This window comes from Notamacropus eugenii, chromosome 1 (genome assembly GCF_028372415.1).
Source record: "Notamacropus eugenii isolate mMacEug1 chromosome 1, mMacEug1.pri_v2, whole genome shotgun sequence".
Taxonomy (NCBI): domain Eukaryota; kingdom Metazoa; phylum Chordata; class Mammalia; order Diprotodontia; family Macropodidae; genus Notamacropus; species Notamacropus eugenii.
Genome location: NC_092872.1, coordinates 442,237,853 through 442,255,270, shown reverse-complemented (window position 1 = coordinate 442,255,270; position 17,418 = coordinate 442,237,853). Strand labels below are relative to the sequence as shown.

The 17,418-nt window shown below is 38.2% G+C and overlaps 1 pseudogene; it reads left to right on the top strand.

The window, feature by feature from the left end:
• Positions 1-6,474: 6,474 nt before the first annotated feature.
• LOC140518197 (N-acetyllactosaminide alpha-1,3-galactosyltransferase pseudogene) lies at positions 6,475-12,795 on the top strand (annotated as a pseudogene).
• Positions 12,796-17,418: the final 4,623 nt, after the last annotated feature.

Below are 17,418 nucleotides of genomic sequence, written 5' to 3'. Positions count from 1 at the left end.
TTCCTTCCCTGGCAGTCCATTACACTTTCAAGTAGCCTTAATTGTTGAGGGATTTTTCCCCCTTATGTTGAGCCAACGTCTAAAAAAATGACTCCATTTTATTTTAGAAATATGTAGAAGATTGTGGCCTTACTAGTCCTCTAAGCCAGAGATGTCAAACTCCAGACCCACAAAACTCCTAGAGGAGCTCACCCAAATTAAAAGGTAATTGGGAAATGTTTAACAAAGTAAATAAAGATATATTACAACAGAAGTAAAATTAAATTGTGGTTTTCTCAGTCAATATTCTGTCTCAAGGTTTTGAGTTTGATACAACTTTTCTAAGCCACTAATGGTTAATATTAATCATATAGGGTAATATGAAGTATTTAAAGTCATATAAGATAATGCCATTTAAGGTAATACAAGAAGGTGAGAAGCTAATGTCAGAAGCTTCATCTCTCTGTTTTTGTGACTTTGTGACAGCTAAAATGGAAATGAAGGCATTCCCAGAGAGATGAGTTCCTCTGATCAGGATAAAAGAATTGAGAAGCTGACTTTTCCAGGGTTGACTTTTAAATTTATAAAGCTGGATACAGAAGTTCTTTCTCCAAACTTCCCTAATCATTCCCCAGAACTGAGATTTACTGTGCAGGGACAGTTTCTTCCTTTTTGCAGGGCTTCTAAAACAAGTAGGGCAGGGTGAAAAGGAGGACCAATTTACATGGCTCACACTAACTTACGTAATACTTTCCTTCTGACAGCCCAATACATTAGGTTCTAGTGGTAGTATTATCTCCATTTGTACAGGTAAGGAAATAGGCTTAGTTAGGAAGGTGAAGTAACTTGCTCATGATCACAGGGGTAGTATTAGACCTGGGACTCAAACTTATGTCTTCCAACCCTAAGTCCTGTGCACTGCACTGCCTCTTTCACACCATAGAGCTGTGTTCCAGATTCTTAGAATGGCTTCTCTTGCCATAACTTTTTAAGACTCTTCAACTCAGTGCATTATCTTAATTCTCATTAATATGCACAGATATGAATTTCACCTGCTTTATTCATATGTTTGCAGGAACACAGGATGATAGCTAAATTTAGCTTGCTCTTCTTAGGGACTTTGTTCCAAAAATAAATTGTTCAAATTCCCAAGCAGCGATAATCTGGATAAATTAGTTCCAGAATTTTAATTTTCTGCATTTAGTAATGAACCCTCTATACACTGGGCTAAAAATTAAAATAGGCTTTTCTTATAGCCTCTTACATAGTATAGGCTTTCTTTGCCCCAGGGTAACAAAGCATGAAGCTGGAATTTGGAGAAAGATACTTCTCTCCACAGTGACCACCATCCCTGCATCACCGTGAACAAATCAATCATCAATCACCTCCGGGGTCTTGTCCCTAGGGCTCAACTTCTCCCATTGGAATAAGAAGGACATATTCCCACTCATTCTCCCAGCACAATTGCAATCTAGGGTTGGATGTCTCCTAGGCCACCTGCCACTCCTCCTCTCCTCATCCAAATCTCTTCCAGAAGTCAGGGCTCTGCTGTCTCTAACTCATGCAAAATTCTCTTCTTAGCATTCCTCCTTAGGTCTATATACCTTCACTGAATCTCCTTATTTATGTATTAAGCAGCCAGACACTTTGGAGGTCATAAACCTTGAAAATATAGGGGCCTGGAATAGTTTACTGAATCTCCCTCCCTCTGGCAGCAGCCCTGTCTGACCCCATGCCAACAGTGTATGGCTTTATTAACTCAGTTGCTATCCCACAAATTTGCCAAGTTCATCAAAGTAAAAAACTGAGACCAACCTATCTATGCTATGAGTTCAGATGCCTGGGAACTTGTGTGACTATGAGCCAGTCACAACTGCTCAAATGTTCAGTTCTTCATATGTTGAGTAAGTATAAAAAATATTTGTATTACATAAATCACAGCATTGCTGTAAAGAAAATGTTTCATAAACAGCAAATCTTAATGAAGATAAGATGTTAGGATGTCAACCCCATTTTTTGAGTTACCAATTGTCAGGCACAGAGCAAAAGACCACAAGGGGGCAGCAAAGGGCTGCTGTCTGAGTATGTGCATGGCTAACTTTCTCTAAGAATTGGTTTTAGAGAATCTTGCAAGAATAACAACAGTAATAAACTGGTATTTATATAGCAGTTAAAATATATGAAGTTCTTTAAGTACATTATGTGATTTTACCCTCAAAACTACCATTTGAGGGTTGTATTATATGTATTTATAGGCCCCATTTTACAGATAAGGAAACAGACTTTAAATGATTTGCCCAAGGGTTGCAGAGCTAGATCATGTCAGAGACAGGATATGAATCCTGCACTTTGCTGACTCCAGACACAGAGCTCCGCCTTCAGCAAGAGGCCTTTCCTGACTATGCCCCAAAGGCTACAGAACTGTGCATACCCTACAATACCTCTTCTAGGTCTGCATCCCAAAGAGATCATTAAAAAGGAGAAAGGTCTCGCATCTACAAAAATATTTACAGCAGTTCTTTTTGTAGTGGCAAAAAACTGGAAATCAAGGGGATGCCCATCAACCGGGGAATGGCTGACCAAGTTGTGGCATATGAATGTAATGGAATACCATTGTGCTATAAGAAGTGATGAGCAGGTAGATTTCAGAAAACTTTGGAAAGACTTATATGAACCGATGCTGAATGAAGTGAGCAGAACCAGGAGGACATTGTATACAGTAACAGCAGCACTGTTCGATGACTGACTTTGATAGACTTAACTCTTCTCAGCAATATAATGATCCTAGACAATTAGAAAAGACTTCAGATGGAAAATGCTATTCATATCCAGAGAAAGAACTATATAGTCTGAATGCAAATCAAAGCATCCGATTTTCTCTTTGTTTTATTTTTCTTTCTCTTGGTTTTTCCTTTTTGTTCTGATTCTTTTTCACACCATTACTCATGTAGAAATATATTTAATATGATTGTACATGTATAGCCTATATCAGATTCCTTGCTGTCTTAGGAATAGGGAAGGGGAGGAAGGGGAAAAAAATTTGGAATTCAAAATCTTATAAAAATGAATGTTGAAAACTATCTTTACATGTAATTAGAAAAAATAAAATACTAGTGAGTGGGGGGAAATTTTCTTAATTAAAAAAGAGGTCTTTCCTGCCCTCCCCAGGCTAGCACCTTCCCTCTGAGATGATCTCTCATTTATATTGTATATACACTGTATACATCTGTTTTCTCCCCTATTAGAATGTGTAGAATGTGAGCTTTTTGAGGGCAAGGATCATGCTGTAACCTTTCTTTGTATTCCCAAAGCTTAGTATAGTGCTTGGCACATAGTAGGAGCTTAATAAATGCTTGCTAATGATGAAGAATCAGGACAGATTTTTTTGGAGGCCATCTAATCCACCCATATCCACTCAAAAATTCCTACCATAAGATTGCTGACTAGATATCTAAGACTTGTAGTGAGAGGGAATAATTTCATGGATAACTCTATTAGAAAGTTTTTCTTTCCCTCAGATTGAGATCTACCTCTGAATTTCTGCACACATTTCCTAGTTCTGAACCAGGTAAAACAAGTCTAATCTCTCTTCCACTTGATAGTTCTTCATATGCTTGAAAATAGAGATCTTGTCCACTCTGAGTCTTCTCTTCCTTAAGTTAAATACCACCCACCCAGCCACCCCCACCCCATTTCTTCAGTCTGATCATCCAACAGCCCAAACTTGAGACCCTTCACTATCCTGATCCCTCTTCTCCAAGTGATCCCTACATTAGCAGTGTCCTTCCTAAATGGGGCTGAGCACAAAGGTGCAGATATATTTTCACCAGAACCAAGTACAATAGACCTTTCATCTCCTCCTTTGTTCTGGACACAAAGACTTTCTACATAGTCTAACATTGCATTCAGATTTTTGGTTGTCACATTACATTCTTGGTGTGTTTGGAGTGCATTCAAATTCCCCAAATCAATTTCAGACAAACTGTTTTCTAGCCCTGCCTCCTACATCTTGTACTTGTGTATTTGAATATCTGAACCCAAGTGTAACATTATACATTTATCCTTATTAAAATTAATCTTGAAAGATGGCAGACAGAAGCCAGGAAGTTGCCTGAGCTTCTCTCCAGTTTCCCTTGGAAACAACATTAAATCAAACCCCTAAACAGATTCTGGAGCAGCAGAACCTACAAAATGACAGTGAAACAATTAAAATTAATCTTGTTGGTTAGAGTCCAACATAATAGGAGGAAGATCATTTTTATCCCTTAGCCTATGTTACAGTGTAAAAGTTACTGGTTTTAGAGTCAAAGAACCCGAGTTTAACTCCCATTTCTGCTGCCTTACTACCTTTGTAATTTGGGGTAAATAACCTAAACTCCTTGGACTTCAGCATTGTCATTTATAAAATGAGGTTATTAGACTGCATAGCTTGAGTTCCCTTCTAGTTATAACTATATCTATGATCCTAGCTACCCCTCTTATTTTCTGTCATCTGAAAATTTGGTAAGAACACTATCTATGCCTTTAACTAAATAATTGATTAAAAAGTTGAGTCAACAAGATATTGATAAAAAGTCAAGACAAGAAGAATTCTCTAATCACTTATGATGTGCCAGGTACTGTGTTAAGCACTGGGGATACAAAGAAAGGTCAAAAAACAGTCCCTGACCTCAAAGAGCTGCCAGTCTAATTATACAGAGACAACTATGTACAAAAAGGTAATCTACAGGATAAATTGTGAATAATCAAAAAGGGAAGGCACTAAGATCAAGGAGGAACTAGAAAAGTCTTCTTGCAGAAGGTGAGACTTTAGTTGAAACCTGAAGGAAGTCAAGAAAGCCAGGAGGTAGAGATGAGGAAAAAGAGCATTCCAGTCATGGGGGACAGCCAGAGAGGATGCCTAAAAGTGGGAAATGGTTTGCCTTCTCCAAGAAACAGCAAGAAGGTCAGAATCATTTAATTATAGACTACGTGGAGAGGAGCACGGTCTAAGAAGACTGGAAAGGTAGGAAGGGGACATGTTATGAAGCCAATCATAGGATTTTATATTTGATCCTAAAAGCAATCCTAGACATCATTTTTCAGTCAGGTCCAACTCTTTATGACTCCATTCTGAGTTTTCTTGGCAGAGATACTGAAGTAGCTTTGCCATTTGCTTCTCCAGTTCATTTACAGATAAGGAAACAAATGCTAACAGAGTTAGGTGACTTGCCCAGGATCACACAGCTATAGTGTTTGAGGCCACATTTGAACTCAGGTCTTCCTGACTCCAGGGCCAGCACTGTCTCCACTGTGTCACCTAGCTGTCCTCCTAGAAGTAATTGGGAGCCGCTAGAGTTTATTGAACAGGGGGATGATATGGTCAGTTATGGGTTTTAGAAAGGTCACTTTGGTAGCTGAGTGAAGGGTGGACTGTAGTGGGGAGAGACTTGAGGCAGGGAGATTAACCAGAAGGCTATTGAAATAGTACAGGCATGAGGTGATGAGGGCCTGGACCAGGATAGTTGCAGCGTTAAGAAGAGAAAAGGAAGTAGAGAAGAAGACAAAACTCTATTGCCTTTCTTTCCTTAAAATTTCCTAGGATACTTCGAATCTCTCCTTATAACCCCTATCACACTCCCTGCATTATATTTATCTGTTTATATTCCCCTCCTTCCCCTCAGTACCAAGAGAAAGGTCTGACACACAACAAGAGTTAAATGTTAGTTGAACTAAAGGTGTTAGAAATTACTCTGTCCTTCTCTTGAGGCAAAATGCCATCCATATCCAGAGGAAGAACTATGGAATTGGAACACAGAATGAAGCAGACTATTTTCTCTTGTGTTATGTTTTGATTTGGTTTGGTTTTTCTCATGTTTCTCCCATTCATTTTAATCCTTCTATTCCACATGACTAATATGAAAATGTATTTAATAAGAATGTATGTGTAGAACCCATATAAGACTGCATGCTGTCTCGGGGGGGGGGGGGGAATCTAAAACTTATGGAAGTGATTGTAGAAAACCGAAAACAAATTAACAGTATTTTTGAAAAAGAAATTACTCTGTCCTTTACATTTTCCAAGGTCTAGTAGGAAGACAGCCAGTCTAGGAATGAGAGAACTTGAGTTCAGATCCTGACTCTGACACTTGTTCATTCCCATGACGGCAGACAAGGCAATTTGCCCCTCTGATTTTCAGTTTTCTCCTATATAAAATATAAGACTTCTCTTCCTGGTTTACTGTGATGTCAGCTGGATGGGAACCAGTCTCTAACCTGCAGGCGACTGGAGCTGAACAGAACAGCCTGGAGACAGCAGTTAGGAATCAAACAGAAGTTTAATTTCAAAGTGGGGAAAACAGTTTGCAAGCATCCCTAGTGGGAGGGACCTGCTTTAGTGTGGGGAGATCTCAAAACTTATACCAATGGCTTTGAAGAGAGTTGTAGCCCTGACAATGAGTGGTAACAGCAACAATGTAACAAGTATGGCTCATAGCAGACCATCCTGACCAGAGCATGGATACAGCACACCCTAGTTTGAGCTCAGAGAACACTCGATGCTGGTCAAAGCGACACAATGATTATATGAAACAATTCTGGGATTTTGCTGTGTCTGAGATCATTCGGAGGGTGAGTGCAAAGTTCTGTTGTTATGCCAAGCTCAGGGTACAGTTTGCTTGAGAGACCTTTACTCTGGAAAACAGGGTGTCTCCTAACATCTTGAGTGAGAAAAGGGTTTAATAAAGCTTAAAATGTTATCAAATTCAAGTTCCCTGAGTCTATAGAGGGATTCATTCTTTGCATTTGCTTCCTCCTATCATAGTGCATGAAATAAGTGCTTAATAAATGTTTGACTCATGGGTGGAAATGAGAGCTATGACTAATCTTACCTTCCAATCAACAATCCATTTTAATAGGGAGCAAAGGGGTGAATCCCAGAGCTGGGAGGGACTCCAGGGACCATTCAGTCTAACTGGTACCTGAACCCAAACCTCTCTGCAACACACTCAATGCATATTCATCCAGCCCTTGCTTGAAGAACTCCAGGGAGGGGAAATCTACCTCTAGAGGCTGTTTAGCCATCCCACATAGCAGGTAAGCTCTAATTACCAACAAATTTCGTCTTACAGTAAGATTGAATTTGCTTTTTTGTCAAGTTCCCACACTGCTCTTAGTTCTGCCTTCAGACCCTTTAGATCCTTGAAGTCAGCCCCAGACTTGTCCAGGCTAAGTATTCTTTTACCTAATCCTCCAGGTCTGGAAGGCCTTGATTATCTCTAATTGCATTATTTCAAGATGAGCTGAAGGGACTGTATAGGGCTGGGTAACTTGAAGGATAGTCTTCCTTCCTGGATCCTGAAATCGCCACAAATAGGTCCTGATCCCAACCAAGAAAGTGGGAATCCCAGCAGATTCATACCTTTTCAAAGAAAAAATAAGTGGAAAACTTGCAGCCTGCTACAATTTGTGTGTGTTACCTAATCTCTTCTGAAGGAAGAAATCTCCTGGCTTTATGGGGAAGAGAATTATCTCTTCTTGAATAAGGAGGACTGAGTATGATAACCTGCCGCACCTCATCCTGTGTGACAGGATTTTCTGTAAGGAGCCAATTTAGCAATAAGGAAGGCACTGCATAACCCCAATTATTCTAAAAGGGAAATGGCAAAAGTACACGCTACTTAGGGTTGTGGCTTCAGGGGGAAATAGTTCTTCACCAAAGTAGAGAAAGTTCAGTTGCTCCTCCATCCCCCACCCCATAGCCTTCCACCTAACTAGCAAAGGAGACCTGACTTCTCCACCTACAAAATGGGCAAAGAGGAGAATTAGTTATCTTTCAGATTCCATTTGAAGACCTCCAGAGATGGGGAACTCATTATCTCCTGAGGCTTCAATTAGCTCTAGTCAATAGGTAGTTCTTCATCATACCTTGCTAAAATTTGCCTCCCCAGATTTTGCTACTAGTAGTCCTAGTTCTGCTGATGAAGACCAAGAAAAACAAATATAATCCTTTTAAAACCCATCAAATAATTGAAAGAGATGATCATGTGCCCCCTTCTTTTCTCCATGCTCTTCAGAACCTTCATGGCCATCCTCTGTACATATTAGATCTTGTCATTGTGTAATCTCATGGCCAACCCTGGACACACTACTTCAGATATGTTCAGAAGCACTGTCTTTGGAAAGTGTACTTTGCAGCAGGGTTTGAAACAAGATGGATGAATGGATCATAGAACCTAGGGTGGATAGAACATGGATCTATTTAGACAGATCTGGAAGGCCCTACTTCACATCTCCACAGGACACTGTAATTTCTATCTCTGTGGAGAGTAAGAGAGTGATCTTGACTGGGTCATCACTCCTTAGCTTCCTCTCCAGGCCTTGAAAGGAGTATCATGCTACAGTTAGATCTATCACAATCAGATATTAGAAATATAGAGGTTTAATGCTAATAGGTGTTCAGGATAAAAGCTACCTTCCCTCATTTCATGGAGGACAGTGAGCAGACCTTTGTCTAAGAGAATAACAACTTAATCTTGGTTGGCTTAGCTCCTCTCCCACCAAACATAACATAAAAAATACTTATAGAGAGTGGGCAAATGTGTTTATCAAAATAATCAGTAAAACAGAAATCTAGAAAGCCATATAAATCACTCTAGATAATAGAATACAAATGAATAAAGTGAGGTTATATGACTTGGGTGCAATGTGAAGTCTTAGTTTAACCAAATAGAAAACCTGAGATGTCCAATCAAAGATATCACCTGAGGAGTCCTCTCTTAGCAATCTCTGGAGAAACAGGCACTGAGAATCAAGGGCTATATTGGGTTACCAGCTTTCACCAAATGCCTAGCTCTGGGGACGTCTCCTATTCATCATTTAAAATCAAACTTCCTCTCTTTTCCTGTCCTATCTTTCCCTCCTTCTGCATTTATTCTCATACAAGAGTTTCATTTCCTCATGCTTGCTATACACAATGATGTCATAGGGAGATCCTTCAAGGGACCACTAAGACCATTTAAGTGAGATGTTACACTTTTCATAATACAGCCCAAGATCTTTGGAATTATTATTCCCATTCAGAGTGAAAACATTTGAAGTCTAGAGTCATTTGTTTAGTTATTTTTAGCACAATGTTAATGAAATCAAGGTAACAGATTTGAGCTCTGTCGGACCAATTAGCTTCCTGCCGGGATCATATTTTATGTTAATAACTAATTCATTAAACTGGCCAAAAGGGTGATTAGTTAAAATGATATGAATAACTACCTATACTTTAATGAATCAGGGATATCATCTATATACATATTCCCTTCAATCATATAAAAGTTAATGCATCCATGCTATCTCATTCTATATGACTCTTGTCCATATCCCCTCATAACTTGTCTGCAGAGGGTCCACCCAACATAATAAGAATCTTCCTATAGTTTTCTTGCCACTGTGTGGATACCAGTGGACATTGCCTTTTCAAACAATATTCTTTGCTCTTGCCACATGACCAGCCCACCTTCTTTTCTATTTTTTAAAACACATATATATTATTGTATGTGGATATGTATATATGTGAATATATACATATATAAGAACATCACCAAAGATAGGCATACATGCTTATATGTATATAGACATATATGTATATATACAGGTGTACATATTGGCGTCTATCAAGATACATACATATCTATATGTGTATGCACAAATGTGTATATATACATATATACACACTTATGTGGGTATGTATCTATTTTTAGTGATGTCCTTGACATTGCTGCTTTTGATCAAGTCTTAATTTGATAATGTGCTGCAACCAATGTACACCTACAAAGTCACTTTCCGTTGCCCCTTCAGTGATCTGCACCTATAATTCTTTGGAAATAGTGTTATATGTGACTTACAGCAAACAAGGTAATTGATAATTATTGTCAGTAGCAAAATAGACCTTTGTCTGAGGGCCAAGTTTAGGGTGGTAAGAAACACTGTACAATTTCTCAAAGACAATCCAGTCTGCTTTCTTCTTTTTATTCAGTCCTGGATCCAGATCACTTTGCATGTAATGTCCATCCAAAATATAGTTACTGATGGACGGATTCTATGGGTTATCTTTTCAACTGTGTGTCATGGTCTGAACAACAAACATTTTTCATCCACTCATTATTTTCAGCATGGATAGCTAAACTAAACTATTTTTAATAAATATGAACTCCATTTAGGAGACCCAAAGAATGACAGGGCTTGATGCAATCAGCATGACATCATCTACAGCCATGACCATCTTGATTATCTCACCACTGGAGGGAATCCCTCTTCAATTTGGACTCTACAGTAGATATGCTTCAGAATAGTGTCAAAAACTTTTGGCAAGAATAAGCCTCGCTATTTTATGCCTCAATTGATATAAATGATCAAAGAGTTCATAGAATGAAGTTCTCTTGGTTTTTACGTTTTCCAAAGACTCATTTAATTTTGACATACATATGGTAGATATCTTGTTGGAGGACAGCCTCAATGGCAGCATTTTTCTCTACCAGATTAAATCCTTCCTTGTAGTCATACACAACAAGCACAGTGGAATCTTCCTATACTTTTCAGTCAATTTGTCAGACTGTTCAGGTGAGACCTTCTATACAATGATGTGTCACATCTTAAAAGTTTGAGAGTTACTGGGTATTTAATTATTTTATTAATAATACTAGCATATTACTAATAAGATGAACCAGTGATGCTCTTAAATGCCAAAGACAAATCATGGGGTGGACTCACAGTTTACATGCCCTTGGAAGAGTGGGTGTTCCTGAGGGTGGCAATCAATACTGATTGGTTAACAATTAATGAAAGAAAACTAATATTACAGAGAGAGGTGGACCTATTCTAATGAGGGGCTGGGTGTGTGGGTGGGGGAAAGTAACTTTGATTATATCATTTATCTATAAACTGCCCAGCCTTGAACAATCCAATGGAAGAATTTAGCCCTACCTATACACCTATACCTGTGTAGAGAATGATGGCCTTCCCCATCTATGTGAGGTCTGACCAAGATTCAAGAGAAAGTTAATTCAATCTCATTATCAACGATGTCTTTCAGAGACTGAGACTTAAAATGAATACTTTAGAAAAAAAGAGGAACTCAGGACCTCCTCAAATCATTGCTTACTAATAATCATTTCTCTCGGAGAGCACAAACCATCACTAAAGTTTAAAAGAACATGTCAGCTCGTTGGTGAGTTAGTATCACATTATAATATAGGAAAGGCAGCAATTTCTACATGTATGTTCAAGCTAACTTTAGGGAGGATTAAATTGATTATTCTCATCAGTTTCATAGATATCCCAATTAGTTCTTGGAGGAATTCATCATATCTGCTGATGAGTACTTCATGATTGTCCAAAAAGTTATATTTTACGTCATGGTAGACAATTCCTCCAGGATGCCCTAGATAAATATGGGTTCTCTTCGGAAATTCAAAGTATTTGAAATTATTTGAGAAAAGTGATGGGAAGACATTAGTATAATGAACATGAAGACCATTGGAGAACATGCTGAAAATCATATCTAATATGAAGTTGACTTTCTCTTCTGCATGCATATAGACCAAGTCTTTAACAGTATTGTGGTTTCATGGTGTGTTGTGGGGGTCATCTCAAAAGAATTCACAGATGCAGACCATCTCCAACATAAACAAAGACATTTATTGATAATTATGTTCTCCAGCAGGCTGAGTTACAAGAAGGAACCTCCAACTTCCATAAGACAAGACAGGCAATTTTATAGTGTAATAGTGCTGATTATGTAACAGGAAATATGAATATTAAAAAGGCAAGATAGATCAAGGGAGTAGGTAACAGGGAAAGGGTCTGAGCCTTGGTGGAACTGTGCATGTGATTATTCATAATGCATACCCAAAAAAACTCATTTGGGGGGTCATGGGTGCCTGAAAACGATATTATAATAAGCCTCTCTATGTCATAAATTCTCCTAAAGGACACCTTTTGCTATTACTGTACAGGCATCTACTTAGGAAAAGTCCCTTCTATTGTTTTGGGATTCACATCCTGTTCAATCAGCTTAGTGGTGCTACTTTCTGATTGGCTGGCTATTGTGATCCTGTCTGAGATTAGATGGATGTGATTGTGGTTGAGTGAATGGACACACCTGCTGTTTTTTGTGAAAAAATATGAGTTGATGGACACACCTGCTATTTCTGCGAGAAAAATGAGAATTGGATGTGGGGGCAGTGGCTAGCTAAGAGGCAGTGACTAGGATTTCATCGCATGGACACATGTACTGTTCTAGTGGAGCATATTTGGGATATTGGGTCTAGGGGGCTGTGGTGTGGTTAAAACCAGATTGTGTGGTCAAATCAAAACATGCCTGCTGTTCACTGAGGCCCATAAGGAAATTAGAATATTGAGGCTGAGGGAAGCTTTATTAGAGTTCCATGAAGAGTACCTTTGGGGTGGAGACCCCGAAGGAATCTGTAGCACAGCTCCAAGAATAGTAGTATAAAGACCTTTATCAGCAGCATGTATGTATTGGGATGATGGAGAAATATTATCTACCATGAGGTCATTTTTGGTGGCACTCTCTTTTGGGTTTTAAACCTCACTCAGGAGTGATTTAAAGGAACCCTTCAGGATTAGAAAAACAACACCAGAGCTGTGTGGCATGATGAAAGTCACTTAAACAAATATTTCTTTTTAAACAAATCCACTAAAATACTATCACCAGAATATTACTGGGATTATCATATTGGCAACAATTCAGTTATTAAAGTGGTCAGGATTGTTTGGCAGACAAAACAATTTGATATCATTAGAAACAAATCTTTGTACATTTGATTCAGTTTGGTTTTGAAAATAAGTGGAAAAGACGATCTGAAAACCTTTTCTATTGAGTCTTCATTTAGTCATTCAACAAATACTTATTAAGTGTTCACTATGGATACAACACCATGTTGGGTGTTTTACTGGTCAAAGTGCTATGAAAAATTTGAAAATGAATAGATGGCTCATTTGGTGAGGGGGAGAGAGAATACTTTAGACAGTTGGTCCTTGAAGAAAGGGAGAGAGATCTACAAAGTCCATTCTAGCAAAGGGGACAGAATAAGCAAAAAGGAGCTGGAAGAGGAAAGAACAAAAGAGAAGAGAGAGTATTCTACAGCCAGAATGTAGAATATTTGAAAGGGAGTAAAATAAAATAAAGCTGGACCTGTAGGCTGGAGCCAGATTGCCCAGGACTTTGAATGCCTGTCAGTCATTTACACTTCATTCAAAAGCCAATGAGGAACCTTTAACAGTTTCTGAGTAGTTTCTGATCACAGTAATGCATTAGGAAAATTAGTCTGATAGCAGGAGGCTATTACTGTATGCAATCTTAGTCTCCAAGGAAAATTCTGAAATCCTAGGACTTCAATCTAAGCAAACATATTTAAAGAAAAGCTAGTGAATATATATATGTGTGTGTGTGTGTGTGTGTGTGTGTTTATATGATAAGATCAGTATGTTTTAAGAAAAAATAATTTATCTTCTTACATATCTTGAATTATATTATAGATCGTGAAGAGTAACCATTTAAATTTTTGTGAACTGTTTGTATTATGGATTTCAAGCAATACTGTTTGGAGGAGAGAGCAAGAAGGGAATCAGAAACTCCCCTAGCAGCTTCCTGACCCCATGAACTTTTACATCAAGTTAAGCAATTTCTTTTTTTAAGGATTAGAATCTTTATCCCTTTTTCTCATAAATCTGGTCTAAGATATGCCAAAATTGAGGTGGTTTCACATTATGACATATCATCTGCTTTTACCGTTGTGAAAGCCTCTTTCTTCTTTGTAAGGCAAAGAGAAAATAAATAAATAACCAGCAAGAGTTAGATAGCAAAAGGAAGGAGGAAACATTTTTTTGATCTTTCCTAAGTAGTTCACAGCCAGATGAAGTAATGACATAGGTGGCAAAGAATCCCTTGAGGAATTTACGTGTCATAGAAGGTGACCTCTGGGTGGTGGAACCAGATTTCAATGCAGAATTTATGGCACAGTCTTTGTATGAGTCCATTTGAATACATACTGGATTTTTTTTTTAATGTTTTTTTGTTCAGACCTCTGATTTCATCAGGTGAGGAAAGTCTCTTTCCTGTTTCATATTAGCAACTGTTTGGCAACTTAGACCACTGAGAAGTTAAGTGATCAACCTAAAGTCACATAGTCAATATATATCGGAGATGGGACTTCAACCCAGTTCTTCCTAATAGCTCTCTATACACTATGGAACATTACCTCTGAGAGAGATGATAGAAAGTTAGATAGAAAGATAGATAAACAGATAGATGATAGATAGATAGATAGAATGATAGATAGATAGATAGATAGATAGATAGATAGATAGATAGATAGATAGATAGATAGATGAGAGAGAGAGAGAGAGAGATCTACATAGGTATAGCTAGATATAGATATAGATAGAATATAGATATGGAGACAGGGAGACATAGATAGGTGGTACATTAGGAAGCTGGTGGTTCAGTAGATAGAGCATCAGACCTGGAGTCAGGAAAACCTGAGCTCAAATTTGATCTCAGACACTTACTAGCTGTGTGACCCTGGGCAAGTCACTTAACTTTTGTTTGTCTCAATTTCTTCAACTGTAAAATGGGGATAATAAAAGTACCTACCTCTCAAGGTTATTGTGAGGATCAAATGAGATAACTGTAAAATACTTGGCACAGTACCTCTCATATAGTTAAGTGCTATATAAATGTTAGCTAGTATTATTAGATAAAATATAGATGTAGATGCTGTTAAAGCTTTAAACTTTATTAATGCTTTGGGGATATTGCACACATAAACACATACACATAAGTATACACACATATGTGTAAACTTATGTTTCCATGTTTGTATTCCACTAAAGTCCTCTTTCAGTGCTTCATCCTGTCATGGAGGTGATGCTGCACTTACAAAGGTCATGCCAATAAATAGCACATCCTCGCAGATCCTACTAAGCTAAAAAGAGCTTCTGATGATGGACTGTGTGTCTCTCGACTAATGATCTAGCTAAGCATAAAGAAGCTATCACTAGAAAACTGGACAACCAGGGTGGCGTTGAGGTTGAGGCAGGGGAGGGGGGAGGTTCTGGCCACAGCAACTGATAAAATAAATCATCCACTAAAGATTTGTGTTCAGCGCTAATGAAGGGAGCATCCACACTCACCAAATCTTTTCAAGTTTTATGGAATGGGACACTAGAGATGGTGTCCATTGACTGGCAACAGGTTCTGAGATTCTCTCCACCTGAGCCACTGGGAGCCATAGGGCTGGAACCATGACTAAAAAGACTTTCTTCACATCCTTAAGAAGTGAGAAATTAAAATCTCCCAAGAGAGACAAAAATGGGGCAAGGGTGTAGAGGGAGGGCATAACAGGAAAAAATAAATTATGAAAGACAGGGTGACAGCATTTTGAGGAGGGATATTCAGTACTATCACTACTGCTGCTCTTACTGCCATTGCCCTAGGTCAGCTGGAGGGAGGACTCTGGGAAAGAATTTTTCTTTTACCCCTGTTTGGTGAGAACTAAAAATGGTAAAGCTCTCACTTTCTTGTCTCTTACCTTACCTTGGCTATCTTTGCTAAACCAGTCCTGTATATCCCATTCCGTACTTTCATTAAAAGTCTGTTTACTTTCTGTATTTTGTTTTGCCATGTGTATCTAAAATAGGAACCAGTTTATATAAATTGCATTCTTGATGTGTTTATGAATCTGTGTCCTTGAGGGAAGTAAAATCAGGTAAACTAGAAGATATAGAAAAAGAGGAGGGTTTTTTTTTCTTATCTACTCTGATCATCAGCTAGGAACTCCAGACAATCTGAAGAGGCTTTCTTGATAATTAGTATTATAATTCCCCCCAAAATGGGACTGGGGATTGGGGGCATTAAATGAAACCAGACCTTCCTGAACACCTCAAGGCAAGAGAAAGTGAATCAATATGATTTAAGGGAAAGGCACTTGGGAAATAGAGTCTTTCCCTTAAATACCCTCTGGGGTACTGGTCAGGGCAACTTTCCCTTCCTATTGTTCCAATTCAGAAGTAGGTTCAATGAAACCCCTTCCCACTTTCCCCTGGATTGGAGCTGAAGGCATCAAATAAAGAAAGGTCTAAAGAGAGGATTTGGAAAACTGAGGCTCTGCTCTCCTCATCAAGGGTAGGGGCCACAGAGGACAAGAAGCTATTTCTCTTCCTTAGACAACCACTACCAACTACCTCAGTCCCTGTTAGAATTGAAATATAAATATAGTCATATAATCTCAAACATTTTGAAGTATAAATTAATCAACCGTACTTGAAAGATGAAACCATATTAGTCCTGTTCCTTTATTTAGTGATCCAGTGTGATTAAATTACAGTGTGATTAAACAGTGATTTGAGAGAAGAGGACAGTATGTAATTGAACTGGTTAGCTATTGCAGTGGTATTAAACTCACATAGAAATGGGACCACTAAACTACACTAAGGATCCCTGTAGGCAATATACTGTCTTAGAAAACTACATATTAACATTATCTATGTTCTATTATATTTTATTTTGTCAAATAATTCTCAATTAAACGTTAATCTGCTTCCAGCACAGAGACTGCAGCCTGTAGGCCAGGTGTTTGACACCTCCGAACTATGGAATCAAGATTGTGAAGGAGGGAAAGCAAAAATTGAATAAGGGCGATCCTAGGAGAGTACAGAGGAGTGAAGGGATTACAGATCACTCTGAGAGTGAAGGATCTAATGAGAAGGGGCTGTGTTTGTCCTTCATTGTTGAAAGGCAAAGAGAGAGACGGAAAGATGGGAGTTTATTGTCTGATAAAGGAATTTCAGAGTTTATAATCTTACTTGAGTGAAATTGGAGATGTAGCCATTTCTATGCGCAGCTGAAATAAATTAGAGGAGGAGGTCATGGGAGTTATTATTGTTGGAAGGAGGAATAAAAAAGAGAGAGAGAAAACTTCACCCCAACTGACCAATATAATAACCAAATCTAGCATGAAATTCAGGCTTGCATATCCAAAGTCTCCCACCTCTGCAAAGAGGAAGTGCTTTTTTATATCTTTTGGGGTGGCTGGGCTTGGTCATTATAACTCCACAGCATTCAATTTCTTGGAATTTTTTTTTTAGGGGATTGGAGGGATTGTTGTTTTTTGATTTGTAGAAATTGTTGTTGTCACATTATCTGTTATTTTCCTGGTTCTGTTTACTTCCCGATGCATCAATTCAAATATGTTCACTGTGTGTCAAGTTTTTGTTTCCTTTTACTAGTCATTAAATAATAGAAATGTTTTATTTAGTTGGACTTTCTTGAGGGCAAGGGTTAAAGGTCATACTCTCTTTTGCTTTTGTCCATGTATTTAAAATTTTGTTAAAATTTGTTGATTTTTAAAATATTATTAGAACTAGAAGATCTTTAGTATACTATAT